Source organism: Hemiscyllium ocellatum, assembly GCF_020745735.1.
Source record: "Hemiscyllium ocellatum isolate sHemOce1 chromosome 17 unlocalized genomic scaffold, sHemOce1.pat.X.cur. SUPER_17_unloc_2, whole genome shotgun sequence".
Lineage (NCBI taxonomy): Eukaryota > Metazoa > Chordata > Chondrichthyes > Orectolobiformes > Hemiscylliidae > Hemiscyllium > Hemiscyllium ocellatum.
Window position 1 is genome coordinate 129,243 of NW_026867475.1, and position 15,676 is coordinate 144,918.

Sequence of the window (15,676 nt, forward strand, 5' to 3'; positions counted from 1 at the left end):
ATAGGAACTGAAGGATTTAAAGAGATTACACAGACCTGGAGTGTTGTATGCAGAGGAGGAGATTAAACTGATAGGTATGGTTTTAGAGACTCAACAATGTTTGGAAATAATAGGGGTTGCCATGGCGATAGCAGGTTTCAACAATTTGGAGGATATAGGTCTGAAGGAGCTTTGTCTGTTAGCGATGGTACAGTAAAGGGAATTGTAGTGGCTTCCCTTTCATAGCAATCCATAAGCACTTACAATAGCCTGTTTGACATGTGCATTATCTCTCGACCATTCATCAGACAGCGCTGCAAATACTTCACTGCCTCCGCCTACCAGCTTAGACTGAACTAGCATTACCCAGAAGACCTCAGGCCACTCTGTCTCTCTCTGTGCAATTTTTCAAATGAAATACAGAGTTCCTTGACAGGAAAGTCACAGGGAGTCAGGATAGCGAAGGCAACGCTTGGTATGCATTCCTTTACTGGTCAGAGTATTGAATACAGGAATTGGGGGGTGATGGTGCAGCTGTACAGGACAGTGGTCAGGCCACTTTTGGAAGACTGCATGCAACTCTGTTCTACTTCCTATCGGAAGGATGTTGTGAAAATTGAAAGGGTTCAGAAAAGATTTACAAGGATGTTGCCAGGGTTGAGCTATAGGGAGAGTTGAACAGGCGATGGTTGTTTTCCCTGGAGAGTCGGAGGCTGAGGGGTGACCTTATTGGGGTTTATAAAATCAAGAGGGACATGGATAAGGTAAATAGACAGTGTTTCCCCTGGGGTGTGCGAGTCCAGAATTGTAGGGCAAGGTTTAGGTTGAGAGGAGAAAGATATAAAAGAGAACTAAGGGGCAACATTTTCACGCAGAGGATAGGACATGTATGGAATGAGCTGCCAGAGGAAGTGGTGGAGGCTAGTACAACTGCAACAGTTAAAAGGCATCTGGATAGATGTATGAATAGGAAGGGTTTAGAGGGAGATGGGCCGGGTGCTGGCAGGTGGGACTATATTGGGTTGAGATATCTGATCTGCAGGATGGGACCGTGAATGTATTGTGGAACCTGGAGGATGTTATAATTTGAACTACAGGTAATTTTTGATTGGATCTTTCAGCCAATCTTACAGATGGTACAATTGCAACATTTAAGAAGCATTTGGATGGATATATGAATAGAAAGGGTTTGGAGGGACATCGGCCAGGTACTGGCAGGTGGGACTAGATTGGGTTGGAATATCCTGTCGGCATGGCCGGGTTTGACTGAAGGGTCTGTTTCCACGCTGTACATCTCTATGACTGTAAGATCGGCTGAATGGTCCAATCAAAAATTACCTGCGGTTCAAATCATAATATCCTCCAGGTTCCACAAGCCATCCTCGGTCACATCCTGCAGGTTCTATGAATTGCGCAACCTCCTGCAGGTCCCAAGTCCCTTCCTACATTTGTACCATCCTCCAGGTTCTGCAGCCCTTCATACCTCGATACATGTCCCAGACTCTCCAACTCCTCCTTCCTCTGCAATGTTCCCTAGAAGGGCACTGGAGAATGGTGGGGGTTACAGAGATATGGAGGGACATCAGGATGGCAGGAGTTTGCAGACATTAGGAATATAGGGACTTGAGGAGGTTTCACAGTTTATGAGTGTTGTAGGGTCTGGAGGAACTTACAAAGGTAGGCATAGTTTGAGATTGGAGGATTCTGCAGAAAACCTTTATGTGGTTAAAGGCAGAATTCTTAGCAGCGTGCAGAAACAAAGGGATCCTGTGTCCCTCAGGTTACCACCCAAGTTGACAGGGTGTTAAGAAGGCATATGGTGTATTGGCTTTCATTAGCAGGGGAATTGAGTTTAAGAGATGCGAGGTTTTGCTGCAGCTCTGCAGAACCTCAGTTAGACCACACTTGGAATATTGTGAACAGTTCTGTTTGCTTCATTATAGGAAGGATGTGGAAGCTTTAAAGACAGTGCAGAGGAGATTGAGCAGGATGCTGCCTGGACTGGAGAGCATGCCCATAGAAGGTAGGTTGTGGAAGCTAGGGCATTTCTGATCAGAGCGAAGGAGGAAGAATGGTGACATGATAGAGGTGTACAAGGGAATGAGAGGCATAGATGGAGTGGATAACCAGAGACTATTTCCCATGGTGAAATGGCGATCACAAGGAGACATAAGTTTAAGGTAATTGGCGGAAGGTTTAGCTTAGATATCAGAGGGATATGGGCCAGGTGCTGGCAGGTAGGACTAGATGGGGTTGGGATATCCTGTCGGCATGGACGGGACTGGTATGTTATTGACACAGTGTGGTGGGTGTGTGGAATGGACTGCCAGCCGTGGTAGATTCAGACACATTACACACATCTAAGCAACTCTTGGATAGGCACATCAATGACAGTAAAATGTAAGATATGCAGGTTAGTTTCGTCTTCAGAGGAGGATAAAAGGTCAGCACAATATTGAGGGCTGAAGGGCTTGTACTGGAATGTGCTATTCCATGTTCTAAATAGCAAGGGTTATGGTGGCAGCAAGAGGTTCCGGGAAGTGGGAGAGGATGTGATCTAAATGAAGTGACACAAATAGGAGGCGTTGCTAAGGTTGTATGAGGTAACAGAGACAGCAATGGTCTGATCTGGAGCAGATGTCCCAGACTGGGAGGGGTGTGGGGGCTGGAGGTGGTTTCACAGAGAGGGAGGGGCACAGAGCCACAGGAGGTTACAGAAATGTGGAGAGCTGGCGGGCCTACAGGAGTTCATGGAGATGGGGAGGTTGGGAGGAATGGAGCAGTTTACAGGGATAAGGATAGTGGTATTTTACACAGACAGGAATGTTTCAGGTGAATGGAGCTGAGTACAGAGATAAAGTGGGTTGTACAGATTAGAAAAACAAATAGACATATGGAGGGTAGTCGTGACTGAAGATGTTTATAGATACAGGAAGGCTGAGGTTCTGCAGGTTATTTAGATAAAGAGGGTGTGGAATCAGACAGATTCTCCAAGTGACAAAGACAGCAATTTTGGTTGGAGACAGTTTCACAGATTAGGGAGCATTAGTAACCTCCTCCAGTTTGGTCAGAGTGGGAAGAGTTGTAGGGGAGGGAGACGTTTACACATGTAAGAGCTGAAGAAAATTATGGAAATGAGTAGATAGATGGAGACACTAGAGCATGTTACATTGACAGGGTGGGTGCTGGCAATGAAAAGATATCACACAGATAGTGGGTCTTGTAGGAACTGGATTGAAAGAGTCACAGGCATTGGAATGACTTCTGCAGATTGGCAGTGTTACAGGGACTGAGAGGATTGTAGGGTCTCCACAGATTGATTGTGTCTTTAAGAATAGAAGAGTTTATGTAGATACTGAAAGCTTAAACCCAATGCATGCAGTCTTCATTTCAACACCAGAGCCTTATTATCCCTCACCAGCCAAGGATCCCTAACCCTGCCAGTTTTTGCCTTTATCCCAATGGGGCAGACTGGTCCGGGATTCTTGAGATCACACTCTAACAACCCTCCCATTTACCAGTTGTTCCCTTTCCTTCAAACAGACTCACCCAATCGACTGGAACCATAATGTGGAGGTGCCGGTGTTGGACAGGGGATGTACAAAGTTAAAAATCACCCGACACTCGGTTCCAGTCCAACCGGTTTATTTGAAAGCACTAGCTTTCAGAGCACTGCTCCTTCATCAGGTGGTTGTGGAGCACAATCCTAAGGCACAGAATTTATAGCAACAGGATGGCAGGGTCATGGAATATAATATCAAACAAATTTAGTTGAAGCCTTTCATCTGTTACAGTGATCACCAGCGCTTCCAAAGCGAGTTGGATTATAACTGGGCATTGTGCAATTTTAAATTCACAGCATTGACGCTGGCCAGATCCTGCAGAATGGCCCCAAACCTGGCCCTGTTCCAGTTTGCCTCTTCAATCTGGGGACCTGCTGATCTTTCTTCATGACTATGTTAAAACAAAGACAGTTGTGGGCACTGGACCCAAAGTGCTCTCCGAATGACACTTCAGTCACTAACCCAGCCTCGATTTCTGAGTTGGGGGGTGGGGTCCAGTGTTGCACCTGCCTGAGGAGAGTAGGGCCCTCTGCATATTGATTTAGGAACCTTTCTTGGACATATTTGAAAAATTGCAATCTGTCCGAGTCTTTTATACTCCAGGTGGCCCAGTCAGTACAGGGAATATAAAAATCTCCAGCCTGTACTCCTCTATTATTCCTATAGTTATCTGCAATCCCTCTACACAGCTGCTCCTCTGGTATCTGTTGGGTCTACTCAGTCTACAATACAGTCCCAACAAAGTGACCACCTCTCTTCTTTTTTCTAACTTCTAACCATGTGGAATTTTAAATGAATATATGTTTTAAAAATTAGAATTAACAATCCATAAATAAGTATTGATAAAAATCCAAACACTTGACCTTCAGAGAAAGACGACAGTTCACTTTCACGTGGTCTGCACGACATACCCACAGCAAAGTGGTTGCCTCTCAATGACCCTGTGAAATGGGCGAGCCAGCTGCTTAGCTCAAGGGCAGCAAGGGACGGGCAATAAAGGCCGGTCAGCCAGAGACACCCACATCCCAGACCGGATTTTTAAAAAATCCATTCAGATTGGTCCCAGCACAGTTCCAGTGGAACAATGTCCTGGCCAATCACGTTGATAGGATTATGGACAGGGCTTTAAACTGACAAAGAGGATGCTGGGACAGGCTTCAGGTGAAAGAAGCTTTCCAAATCCAAATAGAAAAGGTGAAGCATCAGAAAATGTGACCGAAGACAACAGAAAGGAACAGGATGGGCCAAAGTTTAACTAAAACTGTAGATCAGCAAAACCATTTGTGACAGGAAATTGTGGGAAAGAGTAAATTATGTTTTTTATTAATGGACAAAGTCTCTGCAACAAGGTAGATGGATTTGTGGCACAGAGATAAAAGAGATTTTGACACCAGAGAGATGTGGTTACAGGGCGAACAAAAAATGGACATAAATATTCAATGTTTCGCAACATTGTGCAAACTCAGGCAAAATGGACAACACTAACAATAATGGGTAAGACGGGCATTACAGAGAAAGCATTTGGTCTCAGATCATGAAGTAGAGTCAGTCTGAATGTAACCTCTGGCTACTCCTTGCCAAGGACACAAGCAGCAGAACAGTTTTAGACCACTGAACAGCATTCCCTTGCTCATCACTGCATTACACAGGAACTCATTGGAATTTTTAATAAAGGAATGGTGAACATTTATTGAAATTTCAATATTCGCAAAGTCTGGGACAGTCACACTGACAACAGTGATATTGGAAGAGGAGTTCAGAGAATTTTTTTCAGTATTTCTTAGAATAACACATTGTGCAACCGGCAAGGGACGTAACTGTCTCAGAGCGACTGTTGTGTGAGAAAACTTAGTGAATGAGTTATGTCATTCTGGAGAGATCCTCAGGAAAATTGTGATAAAGTGCAGTTTAAAGAAAAATAAAGTTTTCAAGTAAATCACAGAAAGGACAAGCTACAAATAGAAACAAAAATAGCCAATTACATGGGTTTGAGAGGAAAAATGACCAAGGTAAATAGGCTACACAGACTGAAATGTGGGTGTCTGGAAATGAACTGTGGAAAACATTTGAATGAACAGTGTAAAACACTCAACAAAAGGACATTCCATTGAAACAGACAAAAACTCAGCAAGAAATCCCCACCGGTCCCTCACTCAGGACAAAATGGATCATATTAGATTAGGAAGCTGAGAAGATCACCACAAAATACTTAAAATCCTCAAGTGAGAGTTTTAGAGTAAGTTTTAAAGGGATTGCAATGGGTCTGCTAGCAGGAGGAGGGCAATGGGAAGAGGAAACATTGTCAAGGTTTATTGATACGTTAGGAACAGGGAGAGATGAAGATGCTGGAGGTAGTGAGAGAGTTACAGAGAGTGGTCAGGGCCTGAACGGTGTTACAAAGCCAGTACGAATTACTGCAGCTGGAGGGGTTTGCAGAGGTAGGGAGGGACATATTTATTTTTATTTATTCATTCATGGGATGTGGGTGTTACTGCCTGGACCAGCATTCTTTGACCCCATGCTAATTACCCAGAGATTGTTGGTGGATATATATACTTTGCTGGACTCAGGTGAAGTGTTGAATGACTGGCGGATCGCTAATGTGGTTCCTTTGTTCAAAACGGACAGCAGGGATAGGCCAGGTAATTACAGAGCAGATAGTCTGACAGCAGGGGGAGGGAAATTATTGGAATGAATTATGAGGATGAATCCACACTTGCAAAGATAAGGATCAACTTGGTTTAGTCATCACAGATTTGGCAGGGGAAGGTACTGTCTGAGGAATTCAGTTCAGGTTTTTGAAATGGTGCTGAAGTATATTGATGAAGGCAGTGCAGATGATGTGGTTTACACGGACTTGAATAAGTCCTTTGATAAGATGCAAAATGGAAGGTTGGTCCAAAAGGACTGGGTTCCAAGGCAGGTTGGCAACTTGGATGCAAAACTGGTGGGTAGAATACTTTCACCAACGGGTGTACACAGGGATCTGTGCAGGAAACATTGACCATTAATGACTCGGATGTGAAAGCAGAAGGTATCATTAGTAGGTTTGCAGATGATATGAAAGGTGAGGGTGTTATCCACAGTGAGGGGGATGGTCTCCGTCTGCTGTTCGATGTCGATCAGATGAAAATCTAAGCAGAGTTCAGTTCTGATTGAAGTGAGATAATAGTCTGTGGGAGGTACGATAAGCGAAGGACAGACATAATGAATGGTAGGACTTTGCGGAGTACTGAGGAATACAGGGACCTTGGTGGACAAGTTCATAGATCCCTGAAGGTGTCAGCACAGGTTTACAGGGTGGGAAAGGCACCTCAACTGGGAGCGGGAGAGGGACCCACATCCTGCTGGGGTGAATTGCTAGAGATGCTTGAGAGGACATAACCTAGTCTGGCAGGGTGTTGGACCTTAAATAAACGTAAGGCCAGAAAGAAGATTGAGACTGGTACACGTGTTAAAGACAGCAATTTCAGCAGATAAGCCAGGCAAGAACATAGCAGGCAATAGGGGAAAACTGATGATTAAACTGCATTTATTTCAATACAAGGGGCCTGACAGCTAAGGAAGATGAACTCAAGGCATGGATTGGAACATGGGACTGGGATATTATAGTTATTACAGAAACACAGCTGAGGGAGGGGCAGGACTGGCAGTTCATTGTTTCAAGGTAGAGATGCTACAGGAAGTGGAGGCAGGAGAGGACGTGTGGTGGTGAATGAATCATCCCAGCAGTACTTCGAGAGGATATTCCTGTGGGATCGCCCAGTGAAGCTAAGTTAGAACTGAGAAATAAGAATGGGTCATCACGTTGATACGATCTGACTGCTGACCCCGAATAATCCGTGGCAGACTGATGAACAAATGTATCGGGACATCTTAAATATCAACCATAATAATGGGGCTGTTATGGTAGGGTTTTTGAACTATCCAAACCAAGACTGGGACTGCCAGTGTTCAGTGTTTGCAAGGGAGGCATTTGGTAATTGTGTTCCAGGATCTCCCAATTAATATGTAAATTGCCTGAAAAGAGAAAGGGGCAAAACCTGACCTCCCCTTGGGAATCAAGGTAGGGAAGGGGACTGAGATGTGAGTGGGAAAGCATTTTGCCAAAGTGACCACAGTTCTAGTAGTTTGAAAACAGCTTTGGAAAAGGACAGGCCTGGTCCACAAGTGCAAGTTATAAAATGGAGCCTGACCAATCTTGATCGTATTAGCCAGGAACTTTCAAAATGTGATTGGGGAAGGGAATTATTTACAGGGAAAGGGAAGTTTGGCAAGTGAGAATATCTTTAAAGTGAGATAAACTGATCGACTAGCGTCAGCATGTTCCTGTGTGTGTGCAGCTCAATGCTGACAGCATTCGGAAACACTGGCTGTCTATTGAGGGTCTGGTCAAGGAAAAGGGGACACATGTCAGGTATAGCCAGCTGGATCAAGGGAATCCCTGAGGATATACAGGGGCTGTAGGAATACACTTTGATTAGAAAACAGGAATGGAGAAAGGCTCAATGAAATAGCCTCAGCAGAGAAGGAAAGGGGAATCCAAAAGTGATTGTATCAGTATATTAGGAGTGCATAAGGAACTCAGGACAAAATAGTATCCATTAAAGATCAATGAGGCCATCGATGTGTGGGACTGCAGGATATTTGCTAAGATCCTAAACAATTTTTTCACTCCAGAACTTACTGAGGACAAAGACTGGGGAACTCAGGGAACAAGAGTAATACATGAGACCACATTCGGAGTCCTCTGCAATTCCAGTCTCCCTGCTATAGGAAAGATGTTGTGAAACTTGAAAGGGCTCAGAAAAGCTTTACAAGATATTGCCCGGGTTGTTGCTGAATAAGCTGGGGTTACTGTCACTGGAGAATCGGAGACTGAGGGATGACCTTACAGAGGCTTATATGAACATGAGCGGTATGAGCGGCATTGAGATTGCACAGACATTTGCGAGGCCTGTTCTGCAATACTCTGTGCAGTTCTGGTTGCCCAGTTATAGGGAGGATATTATTAAGCTGCAGGGGATTCAGAAGAGATTTACCAGGATATTGCTGGGTATGGAAGGCTTGGGTTCTGAAAAATGGCTGGATAGGCTGAGTCTTTTTTCACTGGAGCCTGGAGGTTGAGACATGATACTATAAAGGTTTATGAAAAAAATGAGGTATATAGATCCATTTAATGGTAGCTGCCTTTTCCGCAGGATGGGAGAGTCTCAAGAGGAGGGGCCACATTTTTAAGGTTAGAGGAGAGAGATGTTCAAAAAAAAGATATGGGGCAATTTGCTACACCGAGGGTGGTTTGAGTGTGGAATGAACTTCCTGAGAAAGGGGTTGATGTGGGTACAATTACAACACTTTAAAGATATTTGGATAAACAGGTGAATAAGGAAGGGTTGGAGTGCTATGGGCCAGCAACAGGCAGCTGGGAAGAGTTGAGTTTTAGATGATGGTGGGTATCAGCTGAAGGGTCAGTTTCCATGCTGTATGGCTCTATGACAAGAATATGGTTTTATTCCATTATTGAAGAAAGGATCAGGGCTGGGTCCACTAATGTGCATCATCTACATAAATGATTTGGTTGAAAATATAGAAGTGATTGTGCGTAAGTTTGTTGATGATCAAATTAATGGTGTAGTGGGCAGTAAATACGGTTATCAAAGGGGATCTTGACCAACTGGGTCAGTGGACCAGGCAATGAAAGAAGAAGTTTAATTCAGGTGTTGGATTTTGTTAAGACAAACCATAGAGGACTAATACAGTTAATGGAAGGGCTCTGGCCAGGGTTGTCGAATAGAGAGAAAGAGAGAGAGAGAGAGAGAGAGAGAGAGAGCGAGCGAGAGAGACCAGGGGGTGCAAGTTTCATTGTTCTTCAGAAGTGGCATACCGGATGGACAGGGTGGGAAAAGCGACATTTGGCAAATTTGCCGTCATTGACAGATGAATCCTCGGGGTGGCCCTAAGAATGGTGAATAGCCAAGGGTAGGTGAGTCCAAAACTCGAGGATATAAACGGGACGTGAGAGAGCAAGGATTTGAAGGGGGAGCTGACGGGGAACATTATCCACAGAGGATGGTGCATAGATGGAACAGACTGCCTCAGGCACATGGGAGAAACAAGAACAATTACAGCATGGAACAGATATTTGGGAGGTACATTGAGAGGAGAAGGTTTGAAGAGATAAGGGCCAAAAGCAGGCAAATGAGACTCATTCAGTTGAGGTAACATGGGCAGCATTGAGGAGTAGGACCACAGGTTCTGTTTCCGTGCTGTATCACTCTGTATCCAGGTAAAGAGGATTAGTGTACCAAAATAAGGCATGTTGTAGACACTGAAGCAAGTTACAGAGATAGGGATGGTAGTCTGGAATGCAGTACATCTCAAATATGTGGAGGGACTATCGGGAAGGGAGGAGGTTACAGGGACAACTACTGTTATAGGAGTTAAAAATGACTGAAGACACTGGTGCACAAGCCATGCACATATACAGTGTTGCAGAGTAGTGAGTCTTAATACAGTGTTGGAGGGAGAACACAGAACAGAAAGATCCCAGGCAGCATTCACACCCTCTCGTGGGAGGCCTGCTTTCCCCTCTGTTGTCCTGATGCTCACTAAGACAGCACAGGCCTGGACTGATAACTCTGAACTCCCGATGCTGTCTCAGTGCAACTTAAGTTAAAGTAGATGTGATGATTGAGCATGGGGTGTGTCTATACTGTGCTCCCCATCAAGCACTGTATCTATATCATGTATTGTTAGCCGATGTTTGCAGCCCTCCCATTGCTCCCTGCTCTGTGCACTGTGAGTGATCTTACCTCACTGCAGGATTTATTGAAGGCTCCAGATCTCCCTGCCCTTTGTCTCTCTGGCTGACCAACCACCTTTAATAAGGTGATGGATGAGACACACAGCAGTTGGGAAGTCTATTGAGTCAGGAACTTCCTGAGTACCTACAGGAGACAGAGAAATAGACAGAATGGAAAATTAGACTGATGCGGTGAGGGTTACACAAGGAGAATGGAAATGAACCCCACAGATATCTGGAAAATCCCAAGCTCCATCCCTGGCCTGTGCTGTTGCGTCTCTCTGGAGTGGAGAATTCTGTTGGCCCAGGATCTGGAGTAGCTGCAAGAGTGAGAGACACTGACAGAGGCAGCAATTAGACCCACACAGGGAGGGATACCACATGGACAGAGACTGAGTGATATCACCGGAGTGCTGGAAGACTTCAGGATCACACAATCATGTTGGAAGAATGGGTTTAGCTTCATGTATCAGTGCTCAGGGATGAACAACCAGTGAGCAGGTGAAGTGATGACCCAGTAACATTATTGTTAGGGCATTTGTCCAAAACCTCAGTTAGTGCTCAGGGGAGGCAGGTTTGAATCCAATCATAAGATATGGTGGAATTTAAAATCAATAATTTTAAAAATAGCAATTAACAATCCATAAACAAATATGAAACCATTGCTGATGTACAAAAATCATAATCCCTTAGATTAGACTTTGTACAGTGATACTCTGATATTGATGAGGGCAGTCCAGATGATGTGGGTTACATGGAGTTCATTAAGGTCTTTGACAAGGTCCCACACGGAAGGCTGGTCCAAAAGGGAAGATCCCATGGGATCCAAGGTCAGTTGGTAAAGTGGCTCCACAATTGGTGGAGGGTTGGTTTTGTGATTGAAAGCCTTTGCCCAGCGGGTGTACCACAGGGATCTGTGCAGGAGCCATTGCTGGACATTATGGACATTAATCACTCGGATGGGAAAGCAGAAGGTAACATTAGTAGGTTTGTAGATAACATGAAAGGTGAGGGTGTTGTCCATGGTGAGGGGGATGGACTCAGGCTGCAGTCTAATGTCCATCAGATGATAAACTGAGCAGAGTAATGGCAGACAGAGTTTACTTCTGATCACTGTGAGGGAATGCACTGTGGGAAGTCTAATAAATGAATGATATCCATCATGAATGGTCGGTCCTCCTGGAGTACTGAGGGACACAGGGACCTTGGTGGGCAAGTCCCTGGATGTCTGAAGGTGTCAGCACAGGTAGACAGGGCTGGGAAGGCACCTGAACTGGGAGCAGGAGGGGGACCCATATCCTGGTGGGGAACGTTGCTGGAGCTGCTCGAGAGGATTTAAACTTGTCTGGCAGGGCTGTGTGACTCCAAACAGTCGTAAGGCCAGAAGGAAATTTGAGGCTGGTACAGATGTTGTAGAGAGCAATATAAATAGACAAGGCAGGCACGAACATAGCAGACAATGAGGGAAAACGGGTGGATTAAACTGCAGTTATTTCAATGCAAAGGGCCAGACAGATAAGGCAGATAAACCCAGAGCATGGATGGGAACATGGGATTGGGATACCATAGGTATTACAGAAACACAGCTGAGGGAGCGACAGGCCCAGCAGCTCGATGTTCCGGAGACAGATGCTGCAGGAAGGATAGAACAGGAGGCAAAACAGGCGGAGAGCTGGTGGTTTTGACTGGGGGAAACATCCCAGCAGGACCTAGAGGGAGTATTCATGCAGGATCGCCCAGTTAAACGATATTAGTGGAACTGAGAAATAAAAATTGGCCATTAGTTTTCTATGGTCGGACTACAGCGATAGGCAATGGGAGATGAAGGAGCAAATATGTCAGGAGATTTCAGATATCTCTTAGAATATTAGGGTTGTAATGATAGGGGATCCTAACTGTTCCAAACCTGGACTGGGATTCCTACTAAGTTAAGCATTTGGATGAAAGGAATTTGTTAAGTGTGTTCCTGAAACTCCCAGTCATTATGTAAGTGGCCCAACTGGAGAATGGGGCTAAAGCTGACCTCCCCTTGGGAAACAAGGTCGGGAACGGGACTGAGGTGTTAGTGGGGGAGCCCTTTGGAAAGTCACCACAATTGTATTCGTTTGAAAATAGTGATGGAAAAGGAAAGGCCTGGCCCACAAGTTCAAGTTATTCAATGGAGCAAGATAGTATTGGACAGGAATTTTTAAAGTAGATCTGGGGAGGCGATTTGCAGGTATGTGGATGGGTGTATGACTAGCAAAGATTTAGAGGGATATTGGCAAAACTTGTGGCAAATGTGACTAGAAACGTCATGCAGGAGTTGGTCTGAAGGGCCTGTTTCCATGCTGTATATCTCTATGACTCAATGTCTTGAAATGAGTCCACATTATCGAAGAGGAGGTGCTGGAGGGTTTAAAACACAAAGGTAGATAAATCCCCAGGACTTGATCAAATGTAGCTCAGGACATTGTGGGAAGCTGGTGAAGACATTGTAGGGCCCCTAGCAGAGATATTTGTACCATAGAGAGATGCATGTGATAGGCTCATAGACTGGAGGGTGGCATTGTGGACAGTGAAGGTGGTTTTCTGAGATTACAAAGGGATCCTGATGAAATGTGTGAATGGCTGAAAAACTGTAGATGGAGTTCAATCTGAATAAATGTGAGGGAATGCATTTGGTACAACAAACACGGGCAGGGCTTATACAATTAATAGTAGGACCTTCGGTAGTGTGTTGTAGAACAGAGGGACCCCGGGGTTGAGGTACATAATTCTTTGAAATTTGCAACATGGAGAGACAGGATAGTTTAAAAAAAGGTGCTTGCCTCATTTGCCTTCACTGCTCAGTCCTTTGGATATAGGAGTTGGAAGCCATATTGAGATTATACAGGCCATTGGTGAGTCCTCTTCTGGAATACTGTGTCCAGTTCTGGTCGACCAGTTATAGGAAGGATATTATTAAGCAGGAAAGGGTTGGGAGGAGATTTACTGGGATGTGGCTGGGTATGAAAGGCTTCAGTATAAAGAAAGGCTGAACAGGTTGGTATTTTTCACTGAAACCTGAATGTTGACAGATGACCTCATAGATGTTTATAAAATCATGAGGAGGATAGATCGAGTTAATGGGATTTGTCTTTCCCATGGACAGGGGAGTTTCAAGGCAAGGCATTACATTTCTCAGTTTAGAGGAGAGACATATAAAAAAAAGACATGAGGAGCACATTGTTACACAGAGGATGGGTTGTGTGTGGAATGAACTTCCCAAGGAAGGGGTGAATGTGGGGACGTTTACAATGTTTAAAAGACATTTGGATTAAGGCAGGAATAAGAAAGGTATGAAGGAATATGATCCAGGAACAGGTAGGTGGGATGAGATCAGTTTTAGAGTATGGTTAGTGTTAACCGAACAGTGTGGTATGACTCTCTGACTATGATTATAATGTTGTGTCATTAATTAAGAAAGGCTGCAAGAGAAAGCCAGGGAGCTACAGGCTGATGAGCGAGACATCAGGGTGGGTCAGTTGTTGGAGGTCGTTCTGAGAGGTAGGCCTTATTACGGACAGCCAGCATGGCTTTGTGCGTGGAATAACATGTCTCACAAACTTGACCGGAGTTTGCTCAAGATGTGACCAAAAAGATAGACGAAGGCAGAGCAACAGACGTTGTTTCTGGCTTCAGCAAACCCCTGTTCAGGGTGAAGCATGATCCATTGGTTAGTAACGGTAGACAACAAAGGATCAGGGAGAGCTTGCCAACTGGATACAAAATGGGATGACAATGGGAGACAGAGGATGGTGGGAGAGGGTTGTTGTTTAAACTGGGGCCTCTGACCAGCAGTGTGCTGTAAGGATTGGTGATGGGACCACTGTTGTGCACCATTTACATAAACAATCTGAGTGAAAAGAGAGCAGTTCCTGTTAGTATGTTTGTGGATACCAAGATTAGTGGAAGAGTGGGCAGGGGATATAGTTATCGAAGGGGATGTTAATCAACTGGGCCAGTGGGCCAAGGAATGAAAGATGGAATTTAATTCAGGTATTGGATTTATTCAGACAAACCAGGGAGGACTAACACAGTTAATGGTTGGGCCCTGGAGAGTGTTGTAGAAAAGGGAGAGACCAAGGGGTGCAGTTACATTGTTCCTTGGACTGGCATCACAGGGGGACAGGGTGTTGAAAGCGGCAATTGGCACACTTGTCTTCATTGGTCAGTGCATTGAGTACATGAGTTGGAGATATTGGTAACACTGTCATCAATATTTCCCCCAGGCAGAGGAGGCCACGGGGTGCCATTATAAAGGTTTATGAAACAATGTAGGGCCTAAGTACGGTGAATAGTCCAGGGTAGGTGAGTCCAAAGCTAGAGGCATAAACGTGAGGTGAGAGAGCAAGGATTTAAAGAGGGAGCTGAGGAGCAACATTATCCACAGAAGATGGTGCTTAGACGGAACGGACTGCCAGAGGAAATGGTAAAAACAAGTACAATTACAACATGGAAAAGATACTTGGGCAGGTACATGGAGAGGAGAAGGTTTGAAGGGATATGAGCCAAACACAGGCAAATGTGACTCATTTCATTTAGGAAACCTTGGCCGAAGAATCATGCCGCTCAGAAACAGACCCTACGTCTGCAGTTATTGGAGGAGGAGAAGACTATTGAGACAAGGCATGTTGTAGAGATTGAAGCAAGTTACAGTGATATGGATGGTCATCTGGACTGGAGGTTTCAAATATGTGAAATAATTGGTGAGAGGGGAGATGACAGAGATAGGAACTGTTATAGGAGTTAGAATGATTGAAGACACTGGTCCTCAATACAAGCCATAGATAGTGTTGGAGAGGGAATAGGGAACAGAAAGATCCCAGATTGCATTACCACCCTCTCATGGGAGGCCTGCTTTCCCCTCAGTTGTTCTGATGCTCCCCAAGAAAGCACAGGCCTGGACTGATAACTGGGAACTCCCGATGCTGTCTCATTACAACAAAACTTGCAGCAGATATGGTGATTGAGCCTGGGTTGTGTCTGTACTGTGCTCCCCCTCCAGCACTTTCTCTCTGTCCTGTTTTGTTAGCTGATGTTTGGATCCCTCTTACTACTTTCTGCTCTGTGCACTGGAATGATCTTACCTGGCAGCAGGGTTGATTGAAGACTCCGACCTCCCTGACTGTGTCTCTCTGGCTGACCAACCATCGTCCCAGCCAGCAGTTGGCAAGTCTATTGAGTCAGGAACTCCATGCGTACCTGTAGAAGACACAGAAATAGGCAAAATGGGAAATTAGACTAATGCTTTGAGGGTGACACATATAGAATGGCACTGAGCCCACAGAGATCTGGAAAATCCCAGTCT